A 16,768-nucleotide genomic window follows, 5' to 3' on the forward strand; every position below is an offset into this window, starting at 1 on the left:
AAGGCTAGAAAGGCCTGCTTTATTCAGAGCGGAAAGAAGATACTTCCACCTATTTCTGGATGTCCCTGAAGCACCCACTCAAGTGTGATTGTGTGCGTGGAAAGACCAGCTCTGGGAAAGTGATCCCTGGATCTGGGCCTTGAGTTCATTTCCTTTTAAACATTTAGACAGAAAATAAAGGAACGATGTGTTGCAATCCAGTACTGATTTGCATTTGGATATTTTCCAATACTTTCTTTTGTGGATCTTTTACCCTGGTTTGTCCTTAGGACTGATGTTTCATCATAAATTTTGGAGAATGTTAAAACTGAAATTGGGAGACTAAATAATAACAAGTATGACTTACTTTAATTGAGTTTATATTACGTGCAGAACACTTTACAAAGTCCCTTTCATACATGTTCCTATTTAATTTCAGTGAGGAAGGAGCTATTATTATGTTTATTTTACATATGTGGGAGCTTGGGATCAGAGAAGTTAAGGAACATCTCTAAAGTTAAACAGCTCCACAGTGGTAGGCCTGGGAATTGGGTACAGGAGGGTGGGGTCTAAGCAAGACCTGGCTAGGATCTGATGGAGACCTTTCATATTCAGAGAAAACAAAGCCCACTCAGGAGACAGGGGTATAATTTAGTAAATAAATACTGGACAAGGCAGGAAACAGGTTTAATATTTTGCCACAATGTGCTGGGTGTATGGGAAAAATGTAGGTAAAGGTCTCATATATGCAGGTAAACGAGCCTGGCTGAAGAAGTGTTGGCCTCATTCTCTAATAGCTAGCTAGCATTTGTTGAGCAGAACACTTAATATGTGCCAGGAATCATCCAAAGTGCCTTGCATATTTTAATTCATTTAGTCTTCACAATAGCCGAATATGGTAGACACTATAACATGAGCATTTTGTAGATGCCGGAGCTGAAGCTCGAAGTTTAATCATTTGCTTGAGATAACGAATGATGCAAGTGGTAAGGCTGAGGTGTGATCCCTGGTAATGGGAGCCAGAGCCTGAATTATAACAGCTGTGCTCACCAACCCCATGGCTGAGTCTCTGCTGGACTAACACAACGACAGTTCACCCCATCAACAAATCCAGGCTCGCCACATGCACCCTAGGATTCGGCCATTTTTACAGATCAGTTCTTGAGCCTGGTAAAGGGAAAAGAGCCTTGGGAAGGAGGTGCGTGTTGTCTGCAGGCCTTTCCAGCACAGTCTGGAAGACCAGGTTGGCTTCCAGGTGGCTCTAGGAAATAAAAGAGAGCCACCTAAGGCAGGGAAAGGGTCTTCAAATGCATGGTAAAAAATAGTTACTTCATTCAGTTAAGACGTTCATGGAGCATTTCACTGTGAACTAGGTCCCATTCCTGTCTAGGTCCTGTATGTTTATCCCTTCCCTCACAAAGGTGTTCTCAAGCACACCACAATATCTCTATCTTTAAATGGAAAAGCTAAGGCCCTGAGAGTAATTTGCCCAAAGCCAAGTAGCTTAAAAAATTCTGGAGCGGTGATTACCACCTGGGCTATTCCGCCTCAAAGCCTGAGGACGAGGAGTGAGGGAGAAAACCTGGAAGGAGATTAGACGCTCTCCACAGCTCTCAGGGGTGTCTGGAATCTGCAGTAGGTGGGCGTCCTGAGAGAGTGGGTGGGGCAGCTTCCTACTAAACGCCTTTGCACCTGTCAGATGCCAGAGCTTTTGTAATCAGAGACCTGGGTTTTCATCCCTCAGCTCCACCACCTGCTAGCCATGTGAGTTTAGGCAAGTCAGTTTATGTCTCGATGAGCCTCAACTTTCTGATCTGACCAATGGGAATAAACCCTTGCCTCATACAAGTGAGGTTAATACTATATATACGTGTGTGTATATCTAATATATACACATACTATATATACAAATATTATATATATTATATATATCTAATATATACACATACTATATATACACAAATATTTTATATATATACATTATATATGTATATATACTGTATATGAATATGTCTAGCAGATCACAAATGCCCAATAAATGTTAGATATATATGGAAATATGAGGCCATCTATTTTTCCAAAGTCTAGTTTATGGTGTAATTTTTTTCTATTTTATTTCTGGATAAATGATGCACCGTGGATGTTCTTCCTCCAGGTTAAGAAATATCCCAGAGGACCATGAAGTATTAAAGTCTTCCATATTTACGGTGCTTTACAAAGAACGTTTATGTCCATTATTTACTCTGCAGGGAAAAGAGTAGAGGGGGTGCTTAGGGATCAGACAGAGTGGCCTTCAGTCCTGTTGCTGCCATTTACCTCCAGGGGGACTGTAGGAAGTCCTTATCCTCACTACGGGAGTGGATACTCAAAGTGTGATTTGCTGTGCTACGCATAGAGCTTAACAGTTTAGCTTAGTGGCTAAGAATTTGGGCTTCTAATAATGCCATTTACTTGTTATGTAAACTTGGCTCAGTTAATCAACTTTTTTGGCCCCCAAATTTTCTTACCTGGAAGACAGGAATACCTTCCTCAAAATGTTGGATAATCAATGAAATTAGCAGAAGACCTGTAACTCAATCATTACTCAATATGTATTGACTGTGGTTGCAGTTATTGTCATTATTATTGTTTTCATTGTCTATATGTCACTACAGTGACCCACTGAAGGGATTTAGCAGGTAAGTGACTTGGTCGGGTATGTGTTATAGAAAGGCCACTTGAGGAATAGTTATCGCGAAGGTTAAACTCTTTAAGGATTCAGTGAGGAAAGGGATAAAAGAGGAAGAAAATCCATAGGAGTACCTGCAGAGACAAGAGGAAGGACAAACAGTTCCCACCAACATCCTCTGCCAGGGTCGTGGGCTTTTCCCACAGCTGTTGGCTCTGTGGCCGTGCTTCCTGCCTGCCCTTTATAAATAGTACACACTGAATTGGAGAAAGAATTATAAATAGTTCATAGTGAAGCTTAAAAAATAACATAGCAATAAAGTAGTAAACTTAAGCAAAAAATCTAAGAAAAGGTAAAAAAAAAAATGAGGCCTGCTGAACTCAGCTAAAAAAGTAAATAAAAGTAAAATAAATAAAAGAGTAAAACTGAATGATGAAAAACCTCTATTAACAACTTGAATTCCAAGAATAATATCCTGAGAAATTACAAAGTAAGAAGGGGAAAAAAATAGTCATTTCAAATGATAACAGAAAGAATTTTGAAAAATAGAATGAAAAGAACAAGAACAGGGATATAAGGTTTTTAAAAAAATGAGTTTAAAAAACTAAGGCTGGGCACGGTGGCTCACGCCTGCATCCCAGCACTTTGGATGGCCAAGGCAGGTGCATCACCTGAGGTCAGGTGTTCAAGACCACCCTGGTCAACATGGCAAAACCCCATCTCTACTAAAAATAAAAAAATTAGCCGGGCATGGTGGTGGATGCCTATAATCCCAGCTACTTGGGAGGTGGAGGCAGGATAATTGCTTGAACCCAGGAGGTAGAGTTTGCAGCGAGCTAGTGAGCTGAGATCGCACCATTGCACTCCAGCCTGGGCAACAAAAGTGAAACACCATCACACACACACACACACACACACACACAGACACAAACATTAAGGAAGAAGTAAAAATGTTAAAGGCTAAAAATAAGGCCCATAATTGAGAAAAAATAAAAGAAGTGATTACAGCATTTAAAAATAGGTAAAAATGATGAAGGAATTTTTGCACAAATTTTAAAGTTAAATTATGCTAATGCACAGTAGTTTAAGATATCAACATATTCAAAATGTCTATTTATTGTATTCAGAGAAGTGGACAAAACAAGTAGCCATAATTATTCCAGGAGTGTTTTGCAGCCTGACTTAATTCTACCATTTAGAAATCCTGCCAGCCTCTTCAGAAGGGGACTTGGGGGAACCTCTGTTTACACACTCCAGCTGTTTTCCAGATCCTGTGCTTTAGCCTTTACACATGCTATTTTATGGACAGTCCAATAGCAACCCTGCTTGGGCTTATTAGCTCCATTTCACAGAAAAGAAAATTGAGGCTCAGAGAGGTTAAATAATAGAGCTAGTAAGTGGTACAAGGGTGATTGACTGTCTTGGTTTGACTGGGACACAGGGCTTTATTTTAAAACCTGGAGAGTTCTGGGAAGACAAGGAGGAGTTTTATCCACACTTTTCTCCTAGGGTCCACAGATTATGGGTGAGCTAAGAATAATTACATTTTTAAAGAAGTGTGGAAGAAGAAGGAGGAGGTGGAGGAGGAGAAGAGGAAGAGGAGGGGGAGGGAAATTAACTATGTGGTTGGCAAAGCCTCAAATATTTACTTATTTACTGCCTGGCTCTTTGCAAATAAAAACAAACAACAACAACAAGACTTGTTGAGCCTTTCCTCCCCCACCATGCTGGAGTAACTGCAGAGAAAAAAAGGTTTCCTTTTGGTCTTCACAGTTATCAGGAAGGGATAGGGGAAGATTTGCAAGAGTGAAGTCCTTGAGCAGGTGAGAGGGTGGATGTAGTCTAGTGTACCATGGAGGGATTAGGTTTACACGAGCAAAGAACAGGCAAAGTAAGTAGGTACAGGGCAGGGCATTTGCAGCAAGCCTGAACTTCACAGTGTAGCATACAGGTTGCCTGTGATCTGCCTCCCAACACCCTCCCCAGCTTTATCTTTCTTTGTTCTGCCCCTGGAAGTCTCACATGTACCTCCCATTCCCACTCCACCTCCCATGCTTTTTTGTTGAAGCCATACCATTTTTCTGGCATGCTCTTTCTGCAGCTTCCTCCTCATCTGTCTGACAATCATCTATTCAATTCATGGAGGTCAAGCCTCATCTTGGTCGATCACTCTTTTCTTTTTTGATCTCTCGACCTGTACTCTGTATAGGCGTCTACTATTGCCCTTAAATGTTGGTGATCAGGCTCACCAATTATGAAATCTCTTAGCCCCAGTGCTTTGCACAGTGCTCGCATTTATTCATCACGGTGCTGCTTCTTATTCATCTGTAGAGTAATCAAATATTTACTGAGTGCCTCCTATAGGTCAGGCAGTGTGCTAGGGTTATATGTATGTGGACCAAACAAACACATATCCTGCCCTCTTGGAGCTTACAGACTAATAATATGCAGTCCTTCTAGGGGAGAGACTAAAGGGCTGTGAGCCAGGCAGCCTTCTCTTAGGGAAGGCCTCTGCTAAATTAGATTCTCATGGACACTCACAGGGATGAAGGGAAGTGCACTTCTTCCCCCCTCAACTGGCTGGGATCATTCTGTGGTTTAGAGCTTTCAGAGTTTGGAAGTCAGAATTTAACTCCAAAACTCCACCTCTGAGAGCCTCTGAGTCTGTTTTAGTTTTTAACTTACTGGTGACCTATTATATACTGTGTGCCAGACACTACCCCTGGCTCAGGGATACAGAACAAGTCTCTGTCCCCCTAGATCTCATATTCCAGTGAAATTACAGTCTCTTCACATGCAAAAGAAAAAATAAATCCTTATCACCTAAAGTTACTGAGAGCATAAAAGGAAGCAGAACTTGTCAAATCATTATTAAAGGAATTGGAACTTAGCAGTCAGTGCATGAGGATTCTTCCTGGGTGGCTATAAAGGCTAAACGAGGCCATTGGAAGCGCTGTGTACAAAATACTTAGTATTTGCCTGATACACAGTAAATATCCCAAAGTGGCAGCCACTAGTACTGCCGTCCTCATACAGGCTGCCTCCATACTAAAGCACTGGGCAGAGACTATGAATGAGCCTTTGGGATTTGGTGCTTTCCCTCTCCTCTCTGGTTCCCTCTCCTGACTCTTATTTCTTCCCTGTGTGCTTCCAGGCTTCTAGTCACACAGGATAACTTGGAGTTAACTGGACCAACTTTGCTGGCTATTCTCCTTTGGCCTCTAAAAAACTGCCCTTCTGTGTCCCACTCTTTGCCCAGAAAAGTTGTTATCTCTGGACTGTATCTATCAAGTTTCTTCATCTTTAGTTTCCATTTGGGCTTTGCCATGGCTAGCCGAAGAGGAAGACAGAAAAATCAGGAACGAGAGAGAGCAAGATCTGGGGCAATTGCTTATCCTGCTGTGCTGGAGTTTGTGCAATTACTGTATTCCTCTACTGTAGAGGAGCTCTTGTGAGGGCCTGGTGATACCATCCCTCCCCTTGCCCCTTCAGGCCCATAGGAGTGGAAACAGCTTCCTCTGCAGCTAGTGCATGGGTGCTTCATCAAGCCTTGTGGCTCCCTTAATCCCATCTCAAAACTCTGCTTCAGCTCACTTCATTTACTCTTTTGAATGTTTCCTGCTGGAACCCTGAATAATACATGAACCACACCTTGGTGTTTGCACGTTTGGTTCCCTTTTCCTTAAATGTCTCCCTGCTCCCACTCCAAATTCTCTCTCTCTCTCTCTTTCTCTCTCTCTGTCACACACACACCCACGCACACACACACAACTACTTCCTCAGCATGCTTCACAATGCACAAGAAGCAGCTTCTCTTTCCCTGAAAGCCCCCTATCTTTTAGGCTGTCCCCCTCTCACATTTCCTGCCAGCAAACTGTTATCATACTGCTCTATAGCTCCTGTCAGTTCTTGGGTCTTGTTTGTGTTTTCCTGCGGGCAGGAGTTACTGCCATCCATTGATGTATTCCTGTAGTTGACACACAGCAGTCATTCAGTAAATCTTTGTTGACAGGACGCTCCTGTGGTTGTCTGTAGGAGCCGCTGGGAGATTCGGCAGGAGAGGCACTGAAGAGGCACCAGTGACCTCTGTGTGCTTGTGGCTCAAGGGAAAAAATCATATGCCCTTATCAAAAGAATGATTTCCTGGGCAGTGGGGCTTTTTCAAGTTTATTTACTCTGGCAATGATGAGATTTTTCCCCATGACTTACTATTATTAATAAAGGATCTACTACCTAAAAAGTCTATCTAAACATGGCAGGATTCTAGACCTTAGTTTTTTTCCATTTGCATATGGAACATGAAATCTTAGGAAGCTTACATTTTCACAGTCACAATCCCTGGTGGCTTCGCGGACAGATCACTGCCTGGGTCACCAACAATGCTGGGCAACATTGATAAAAAGGGAAGGAGTGGCAGGAAACACAAATAACAAGAGGTTCGCTCACCAATCCTGTTTAGATCTCCATGAGAAATGTCAGAACTGAGGGTTTCCAAAAGACCTGTAATAATTTCCTCAGAAAGGCATGGGTGAGTGCCAAGGCCAGATGACAACCTTTCCATGGAGGCTTTGTTCTCAAACAGAGGATTTCAGTTTCTTGATGATACCAATCTTTTAGAGCCATTCATGACTTATCTGCAATGGATGTATATGATTCTTTGCTTATTATACCAAAGAAGAGAGGAAAAAGATATCATGTCCAAAGGAGATAAAATCCCAAATGAAGATAAACCATCTGGCAAACAGTAGGCACACAATAATGAATGAATGTACAAACAGTAAAAAAGAAAATCTTATGCAGATGTGTTATCTTTATTAAATTCATTGATTAAACTCTTTTAGTTAAAAAAAGCACATAGTACTGAATTAACTTTTTATGAATACTAATTACTCAGGGAGGAAATAAGAAGACTATATGAACTATGTCAGGATCCCATGCATGGTTTTTGTTAGGCAAAACTTGCAAGTACTAGATCTCCCAGACTCCCAGCACCATTTCCAAGGTGAAACAGGTAAGTCCTACCTCCTTATTAGTGATCTCAGATGGGGACTATTTTACCTGCAAGGAGACATCTGACAATGCCTGGAGAGGTTTTTGGTTGTCACATCTAGAGAGAGCATGTGCTACTGCCATATATAGTAGTGGAGGCCATAGAGGCTGCCAAACATCCTACACTGCACAAGACAATATTCTCTCCCCCACCAAAAAAATTATCTAGCTCTAAATATCAATAGTTTGAAGACTGAGAAACCTCCTAGAGCTTAGCAGTCACCAGCATACAGTAGATACCCAGTAAATTATTGCTAGATAAATGATAGGTGTGCAGCTTCATTTACAAATCTGTTTTGTTTGCAAAATATAGCAATTATCTTTCAAACATTTCCAAATTTCTAATCCTGTGATAGGGATTTATTTTCTTTTTGTATATGTGACTTTACAGCTATCCATTGAACTGCACACTGAGGGTACAAATATGATCATGACAGATGATCTCCCTGCCCTCAAGTAGTTCAGGTCTGGTGAGGAAGACAGACAATTAGACATGCACTTACTGCATAGAGGAATGAGTGCTAGGACAGAGGTACACTGAGACAATTGATACCTGTCACATGAACAGCTGATTTTATTGAATATCTACTGTGTCATAGGCATTGCTACCCATTAAATTCACATAGTCAGCCAATGAGGTAGGTGCTACTATTATTATTAGGGTGACCATATAATTTATTGTCCAATCAGAATGGTTTTGACAATGAAAGGGCTGTTTGTAGTAATTCTGTTAGGGTCAGAGGTCTAAACCTCATTTTTCATAAGAAAATAGGGATGCAACGTCACCCTAATCCCCAGTTTATATATGAGGATGCTGAAGCAAAGACAAGTTAAGTAACTTGCTTCAGCTCACCCCTCCATACAAATTTGGAGCCCAGCAAGTCAGGCTTCAGAGACTTATATGGTTTGGCTTTGTGTCCCTGCCCAAATCCAACCTCGAATGGTAATAATCCCCATGTGTCAAGAGTGGGACCAGATGGAGGTAATTGAAACAATGGGGCAGTTTCACCCATGCTATTCTTGGGATAATTAGTCAGTTCTCATGAGATCTGATGGTTTTATAAGCGTCTGGCATGTCCCCTGCTGGCACTCATTCTCTCTTCTGCTGCCCTGTGAAGAAGTGCCTTATACTATAATTGTAAGTTTCCTGAGGCCTCTCCAGCCAGCCATGTGGAACTGTGAGTCAATTAAACCTCTTTTCTTTATAAATTACCCAGTCTTGGGTATTTCTTCATAGTAGTGTGAGAACAGACTAATACAATAAATTGGTACCAGGAGTGGTGTGCTGCTATAAGAGTACTCAAAAATGTGGACATGACTTTGGAACTGGGTTACAGGCAGAGGTTGGAAAAGTTTGGAGGGCTCAGAAGAAGACAGGAAAATGTGGAAAAGTTTGGAACTTCCTAGACACTTGTTGAATGGCTTTGACCAAAATTCTGATAGTGATATGGACAATGAAGTCCAGGATGAGGTGGTCTCAGATGTAGATGAGAAACATCTTCGGAACTGGAGCAATGGTGACCCTTGCTATGTTTTGGCAAGGAGATTGGCTGCATTTTGCCCCTGCCCTAGAGATCTGTGGAACTTTGAACTTGAGAGAGATGATTTAGGGTATCTAGTGGAAGAAATTTCTAAGCGGCAAAAGGTTCAAGAGAAAGCAGAGCATAAAAGTTCACAAAATTTGCAACCTGACAATGCAAGAGGAAAGAAAAATCCATTTTCTGGAGAGAAATTCGAGCCAGCTGGAGAAATTTGCATAAGTAACGAGGAGCTGAATGTCAATCACCAAGACAATGGGGAAAATGTCTGCAGGGCATGTCAGAGACCTTCACAGCAGCCTCCCTACCCCATCACAGGCCTGGAGGCCAAGGAGGAACAAATGGTTTCCTGGGGTAGGCCAAGGGCCCCCCTGCTGCTCTGTGCAGCCTCAGGACTTGGCGCTCTGAGCCCCAGTCATGGCTAAAAGGGGCCAACATCAGCTTGGGCCATTGCTTGAGAGAGTGACCAGGTGGAGGTATTTGAATCATGGGGTGGTTTCCCCCTTTTCCCCATCCTATTCTCATGATAGTGAGTGAGTCCTCAGGACATCTGATGGTTTTATAAGCATCTGGCATTTCCCCTGCTGGCACTCATTCTATCTTCTGCCACCCTGTGAAGAGGTGTCTTCCACTATGATTGTAAATTTCCTGAGACCTCACCAGGTATGCAGAACTGTGAGCCAATTAAACCTATTTTCTTTATAAATTACCCAATCTTGGGCATTTCTTCATATCAGCATGAGAATGGACTAACACAAAGACTGCGCTTTTAAGCACTAACTATACTATGCTGTAAAGATAATGCATTACAGTAGAATCTATAGATGGTAGGGAATCCAGGAAGGCCCCCTTGAGGAGGTAACATTTAAGTTGATTCATGAATAATGTATAGAAGTTAGGCAAGCAAGGATGGGGAAAGTGTTTTAAAGAAGCAATGGGTAGAAAGGCAAGAAAATGCAGGAAGCATTTGGGGAGGTAAAAAAGTGCCCAGAATTGCTGGAGAATAGGATGGTAAGGTTGGAGTGGCTGCACATGGTTGGGGAAGCAAGGAGAGAGCCAAGAGATTACCATACCTAAATGCCTCACATTATAGTGCCATTATCTCCTTAAATCCTCATCCCAATCCTGCAAAGTATGACTTCATTGTTTTGTATGAAAAAGAAAGACAGCTTAGATAGCTCACCTAACTTGCCCAAGAATTACATATTTACAATGGAGCTGAGAGTATGGATTCCAAAATCCATTTCATGTCAATATGTCCAATTCTGAACCTCACAATATATGGACTTTCTTATTTTAGGAGGTCACAAACACTTCCTTGAACATTCGAGCTAGAGATGTCACCACCAAATAATTCTTATTAGTATCAATGTTAATAAATTGAGTGTTATGGGGAGATGCTGCTTCTAGGGGATCATGTGCATAAGAAAATCCAACTATTATTTGCAAGGAAAACAAAGAACCAGGTTCAGAGTTCTGTCAAATCTGCATAGGGTTTTGGAGGAAGTTTCTCTCTTTGAATTTGAGTTGTACAAAGTAACATATTATAATGCAGTGGAATGTTCACATCTGTGTCTTCAGTTTGTATGCCATTTTAATTAAATATTTGGGGAGAGAAAGAGAAAGAGAGAAAAAAGAGAGAGAGAAAAACAGATACACAAATAAGGGAAGAAAAATGAAGGTAAGTAAAAGGAAGCAAAAGAGAGAGGAAAGGAGGAAATAAAGCACTTTAAATAATTCCAGCAATGCTGTCTGTTCATGAGCATTTGACATGGAGTGAGAAGATGAGGATCTATAGTGTCTCAAGCTGTGGCCGCCAATAGCATGCTCACTCCACTGGACTCAGTGTGTCACTAGGTTTAAAGTTACATCTCTTTCATAATCATGCTACCTAAATACAAGCCAACTGCTTTATCTGGAGTTCAACCATACAGAAGGGAAATTTGGCTATCCTGGACTTGCTGAAATATGATACATCCATTTACTGATTTTTGTGGGCATTTGAGAGAGTTTTTAAAAGCATGATTTTTACTCAGCTGTTGGTTTTAAAACCTAACCCCAGTGAAGCAGTGATTCCAAGGAAGTTAGGTTTCACCTAAGTTGCAAAATGGAATATGCGTCACAATCCAGTCATAACACATGAAACAGATGTAGAAGTGAGCAAAAGAGGTATACCTTGGAAAATCCAGTCTTCTGTGCCTCTAATCTAGGATAGATGCATGCAGCCCCTGGCAGAGTAGTTAGCAATGAAAGGTGCATATTAAAAGTTTATTGAATGAAAAAAAAAAAGAGTTAATGACCCATGAGTTGCTGGCTGTCAGAAAAGAATCGGGTATACTTTCTGAAAAGGCTCCTCATGTGGACACAGGGACATTTTCAACATTGCTGTGGAAATAAAGTCTATAAATATTCACAGATAGGCAAATTAGATATGTTTTGAAGACCAGAGTGAATACCGATTCAATTCTCTCCCCTCTTTATGTAGGGCCTGCCAAGCATTGCATCTAGAATGCTTTATGGATGGGACCTGAAATAATCAAGTGACTCTTTCCCCTGCTGGATGGACCTGGGCCAGCAGGTCACTGCCAAAGCTGCCCTTCTCACCACATTCTCAGTGCCTGACCCCCAGAGGATGGGACAGCAAGGGCTCTGCTTTAACAACATTTAAGAGTGTTTCTTCTAAGGCTAGCTGTAATCATCTAAAAGTGGAGGTGACAGTATGGGCCTGGGGTAGGTTTGTTATAGCTTTGGGGAGTGATGTGTATTGAAGGACCTGGCTTGGGGAGAATACTGTAGGTTCCTCCAGGTGTTGTGTCGGACCAAGGGACCTCCCTTACAGCAGATGGGGTGCAAGAATTGGCATAAAACTGTGGGATCCTCTGGTTCCAACACTGACTCTACCCCCCAGAAGCTGATGCCCAGGTAGAATGCAGGAGCACCCTGGTGAGGGTGCAGCTGAAGAGCCATCTTGCAGTCAATACTCCCTGAGGATGGGTTGTCACCCTCCAGGACATAGTGGACACACTAAATCAAAGGCCTCTAAATGGTGCTGTGTCCCTGATAGGTAGAATACATGAGTCAGGGGAACAAGGAGGTAGAGGCAGGAGTGGCCCCAATTACCATCACTCCCAGGAACCCATTTGGGGAGCCTGGCATCTCAGAACCAGAAACTCTGCATTTTGTTGCTTTAGAGTTCCAGGTTGCCAAAACTGAATGTTTTCATCAGGTGACAGAGCAAGAGTCCCATTGAACTCTAAACCATGACTTTCACCTGAGCATGTTGGGTTCTTCATGTCAAGTGACCAACAGACAAGAAGAATCACCATCTGGAATGGGTTCTTCTATGGCCTGAGGAAGTCATGGTGACCAGAGGCTCAGAGCACTCAGAGGTTAGAGTCTGGGTCACACCACCAGGTAAACCACAAGACCAGCAGCGGTACTAGTGGAGTGTGAGGGGAATCTAGAATAATGTACATCGGTTGGTGCCCCAAGACTCAACTGCAGCAGCAGGGACTGTAATTTGTCCCACTAATCTTCCTTTTTTAAATTTCCCCAAAGAAGAGAAACCTACCAGGATCATAGAGGAACAGCTCTCAGAAACAGTATGAAGAAGTGGATCCTAGAGGTACAAGGGGTGCACCGTGGTGGATCCTGTGATGAGCCATCGGGTCTCCATTCAGGAAAAATGGACTTGTCCTCCTAGGATTGCTTCTGGCAGACAGTCCTCAGCTGCCAGTCTCCTTTGAGGATTACCTCAGCTAAAGAGGGTCTTCTCATCCAAGGTCGTGCTCCAAAACTAATCAACATGGAGGCATAAAGGATCATAATGGAACTCAGAACATCCCGGGAAGGTCATCCCAGCTTCAGAACTCTCCGAAGTGTTGACTGTGGTCTCTGTTGAAATTGCATCACAGCTCAACTTGTCTGTTTCTGCTTCCAACTTTTCTCCTCCGTGGGTACTGATCCTAACCGAATCCCTAATAAGCTTCCTACAAACTTATCTCCTTCTCAGAGTCTGCTTCTCAGAAGACCTAACTTTGAACAACTAGCAAATGTGCATTACCCTCACTAATGCAGTTGAATGAATGAATTTGTCAAATAAACCTAATCAATGGATTTAATTAGTTTGTACCATCTAGGTTATTAGGTTAATGTTGATAATGACTACCCATATATAATTTCCTCCCTCATTCATTCACTTTATAAGCATTTATTGAGTCCCAAGTATGACTGAGGCATTTAGATTCCAGTGACAAATAAGACAAATTAGGCCCCTTCCCAATGGGACATCCTGTGGAGACTTTCATTTAAATTAAGTAGTCAGGGGAAAACCTCTGGGGATGAAATATTTAGATAAAACCTGACAAATGAAGAGGAGTGGACCAAGAAAAGACCCAGGCAACAATTATTCTGGGCAGAAGGAGAGCAGGGAGGGTGATCCTACAGTGCCGTAGGGTAAGGGAAGGAGGAAGGGAAGAGGTCACTTTATGACCAAACTTAAATTTAGGTCTGAAGCTCCTGGGTTGAGCCACTTCAAGCTCATGGTAAAAACCGATATAGAGTTCTTCAGAAAATAATTTTTCTACCAGTGTATCTCTGCCACAAGACCCCCTCCCCCAGTGATTTGCAAAACACAGAATTACCTTTTCCTTGCCAACTTCCCCCACCATCTCCTCCTCCATAGCAGATGGCAGTGTCAAGGAGGTAGTGTCAGCAGTTCCTAAGGAAGTTTTTGGTGTGAGCATGAAGGGTGTGTGGTGTAATATGATGGTTACTATGGCAATTTTTATTGGGTAATTGGGTTTGAAGAAGCATTTTGATTCATCATTAGTTACTGAGCTAAAAATAGCAACTTGCCAAGAGCTTGTTTTCTCTTAAAATGCATCTGTTGTTCAGGGTTGATAAAGTACAGTATGCACCAAAAATTGGAACATTTTCCCAAGTCACCTAAGTCTTGATCCTAACTCCTTCAGAGAAGTCCATTATATATTCTGTTATACTTTACCAAAAAAGTGTGTTTATTGTTGCAAAGGAATCTCACATTAGCCTAAGAAAAATGAAAAAATGGTTTGTTAAGTACAAATTGAGTAGCCCCACTCATAAAGAAGGTGACTTCACATGAAATAACTTTACAAAGTTTCTCAACTGTATTATTTTACAAGTTGAGACCAATCAAGTGGTCTCCCAATACTCCTTTTCTCTGAGTATAGAGAATAGAGAGGCTTAAAATTGGTGATCTAGCTAAAGAGAGGCATCAGTTAACCTCTACAGCAGGGAAAAAGCATAAGCAAATCTATTAACAAGCATTTAGTTTACCCTTGCTTTTTCAAATTTACTCATTTCATGTTTCAATCAAATAAAATGTTCTTCCAAAATTTATGTACATGGTGATTATGAGTAAGTGCAATGGGTTTTGGTCTATAATGCTGAGTTATATACCTTGTGACACGTTAGGTAGTAAAAATATAATGGAAGCTAGTAACATAAAATATCTTTAGCCCATGGTGATTCATACCTAACACCATCCTGTTCACAATTTTTAAAAATAAATATGCTTATTTTAGATTTAAATCCTAATTCTGCCACTTAACACAGCTAAGCCTATTTTACCATTTTTTTTAAAGCAGGATAATTAATAACTACCTTCCAGTATTAACACAGGATAAAATGAGGCCACATAGGGAAAAGCCTCACCATAGTGCTTGCAATTCTAGCCTAGTAGTTCAAAGATCTGTTTTTGGGATTTGAATCCCAGCTCTGCCTTTTACTAGTTGTGAGAACACAGGGAATCTACTTACCCCCTCTAAACTTCAGACTTCTCATATGTTAAATGGGAATGGTAATGGGACTTACTTCATAGGTTGTTGTGACTGAGTGACATAATTACATAGACCCCTTGGCATATAATAGCACTTAATACTATTAGCTGTTACTATCAATGGTAATTTCTTTCTTTTTCTCATCTATACCATCTGTTCTTTTAATGTGGGATTATGTGTCATAGTTAATTCTTCTGGACTTCACGGTTATTGTGACAATGTCATTTATTGTACAAAATGGGACGTATTTCAGAGAGAAAGGAGACAGGCATAAATGTGGAGTATTCTGGGCACACTAAGGTCTTACCCAGGGCACATGCTATTGGGTTAGACATAGGCCTCTAAGATAAGTCTTCAAACTATATTTTTGGAAAATTGATTGATAAAGAGCAGTTTCTTCAATTTGGTGAGAGCAGGCACAACTCTAGGCTCTGAGGATATGTCAGTCATCAAAATAGATGAAATCTCTCACTTGCCTTATGGAGAGACAGAAAATAAACAAAGAAAAAATAACATTTTCTTTGCCTTGATGAAAAGTGCTATGGAGACAAATAAAGCTGATTAAAAGGAGAAACAAATTATAGAAGAAAGGAGTTTCCATTTTAGGTGGAGTAGCCAGGGAAGGTATCTCTGATGAGGTTATATTTACGCAGAGACCCCAAACGGTGAGCACACTATGCAGGTATCCAAAGGAGTAATGAGGAGTACATATTCCATTATCAACAAACATTTGCAGCAATTGCCTTCATAAATCTGAATGGCGCAAATAAAGGGTGGTAGAGAAGATATAAACAAATCAACTTTTACAGAGACTTTAAAAACTCAGTCCAGAAAGGCTTATTGTCTTCCCTTTAATTTTGGCTATTTTATCTCTAAACAATTCATAGCTTTATCCAGCTGTTACTACTCTAAAAATAATAGTTAAATGTATTATTTTTCTCCTTGGTATCTAGTGATTTATTTTAAAAAACTATCTTATTTTTTATAATGACAAGTCAGTACGGGAGTTATTATATCCACTTCTAGGTGTGAAACGTGAGGCTCAGAGAGGTAAAACAACTTCTCTATGCACATAGCTAGGTAGAGAGGGCTGGACCCAAACTCAGACCCAAATCTGATGATTCCAAATGCTCCTTTTCTGAAGACTCTATTTTTAATCCTAACACCTAGAGAGGAAGCCTGTGTCTACCTAAGAATGACAGCAAACATCAATACACAGTTATTGATGGAAATCCATTTCTTCATTCATCATTTGATTAATACTTCCTGAGTACCTACTACATGTCAGGCATTTCTGTAGACCCTGGGGATGTCAGTGAGAAATGGACATGATTTCCAAACTATGTGCCTGCTTTGCCAGCAGGAGCAAATAACTTAAATAAATAAATTATCTGCAGTGATAGAAGGTAAAAAGTAATTTAAAACAATAGAGCAGTTAAAGGGGAGAGTAACACGGGGTTGGGGTGGGAATGCAGTATGGTGGGGGGAGGTTACAATTTTAAATAAGAGGCTGGGCATGATGGCTCACACTTGCAATCCCAGCACTTTGGGAGGCCAAGAAAAAGGATCACTTGAGGCCAGAATTTGAGACAAGTCTAGGCAATAGAGTAAGTAAAAAGAATTAGCTAGGCATGGTAGCACACGACCGTAGTCCCAGCTACTCAGGAGGCTGAGGTGGGAGGATTGCTTAAGCCCAGGAGATTGAGTCCTCAGTG

The 16,768-nt window shown here is 41.3% G+C and overlaps 1 protein-coding gene across 4 annotated transcripts in view; it reads right to left on the reverse strand.

Annotated features, from left to right (window-relative positions):
• The window catches only part of ADCY8 (adenylate cyclase 8), a 261,872-nt gene that overhangs the window by 219,974 nt on the left and 25,130 nt on the right, over window positions 1–16,768 (reverse strand). The gene's annotated exons all lie outside the window — the stretch shown is intronic.

The sequence above is a fragment of the Pan paniscus genome, chromosome 7, assembly GCF_029289425.2.
Source record: "Pan paniscus chromosome 7, NHGRI_mPanPan1-v2.0_pri, whole genome shotgun sequence".
Classification (NCBI taxonomy): domain Eukaryota; kingdom Metazoa; phylum Chordata; class Mammalia; order Primates; family Hominidae; genus Pan; species Pan paniscus.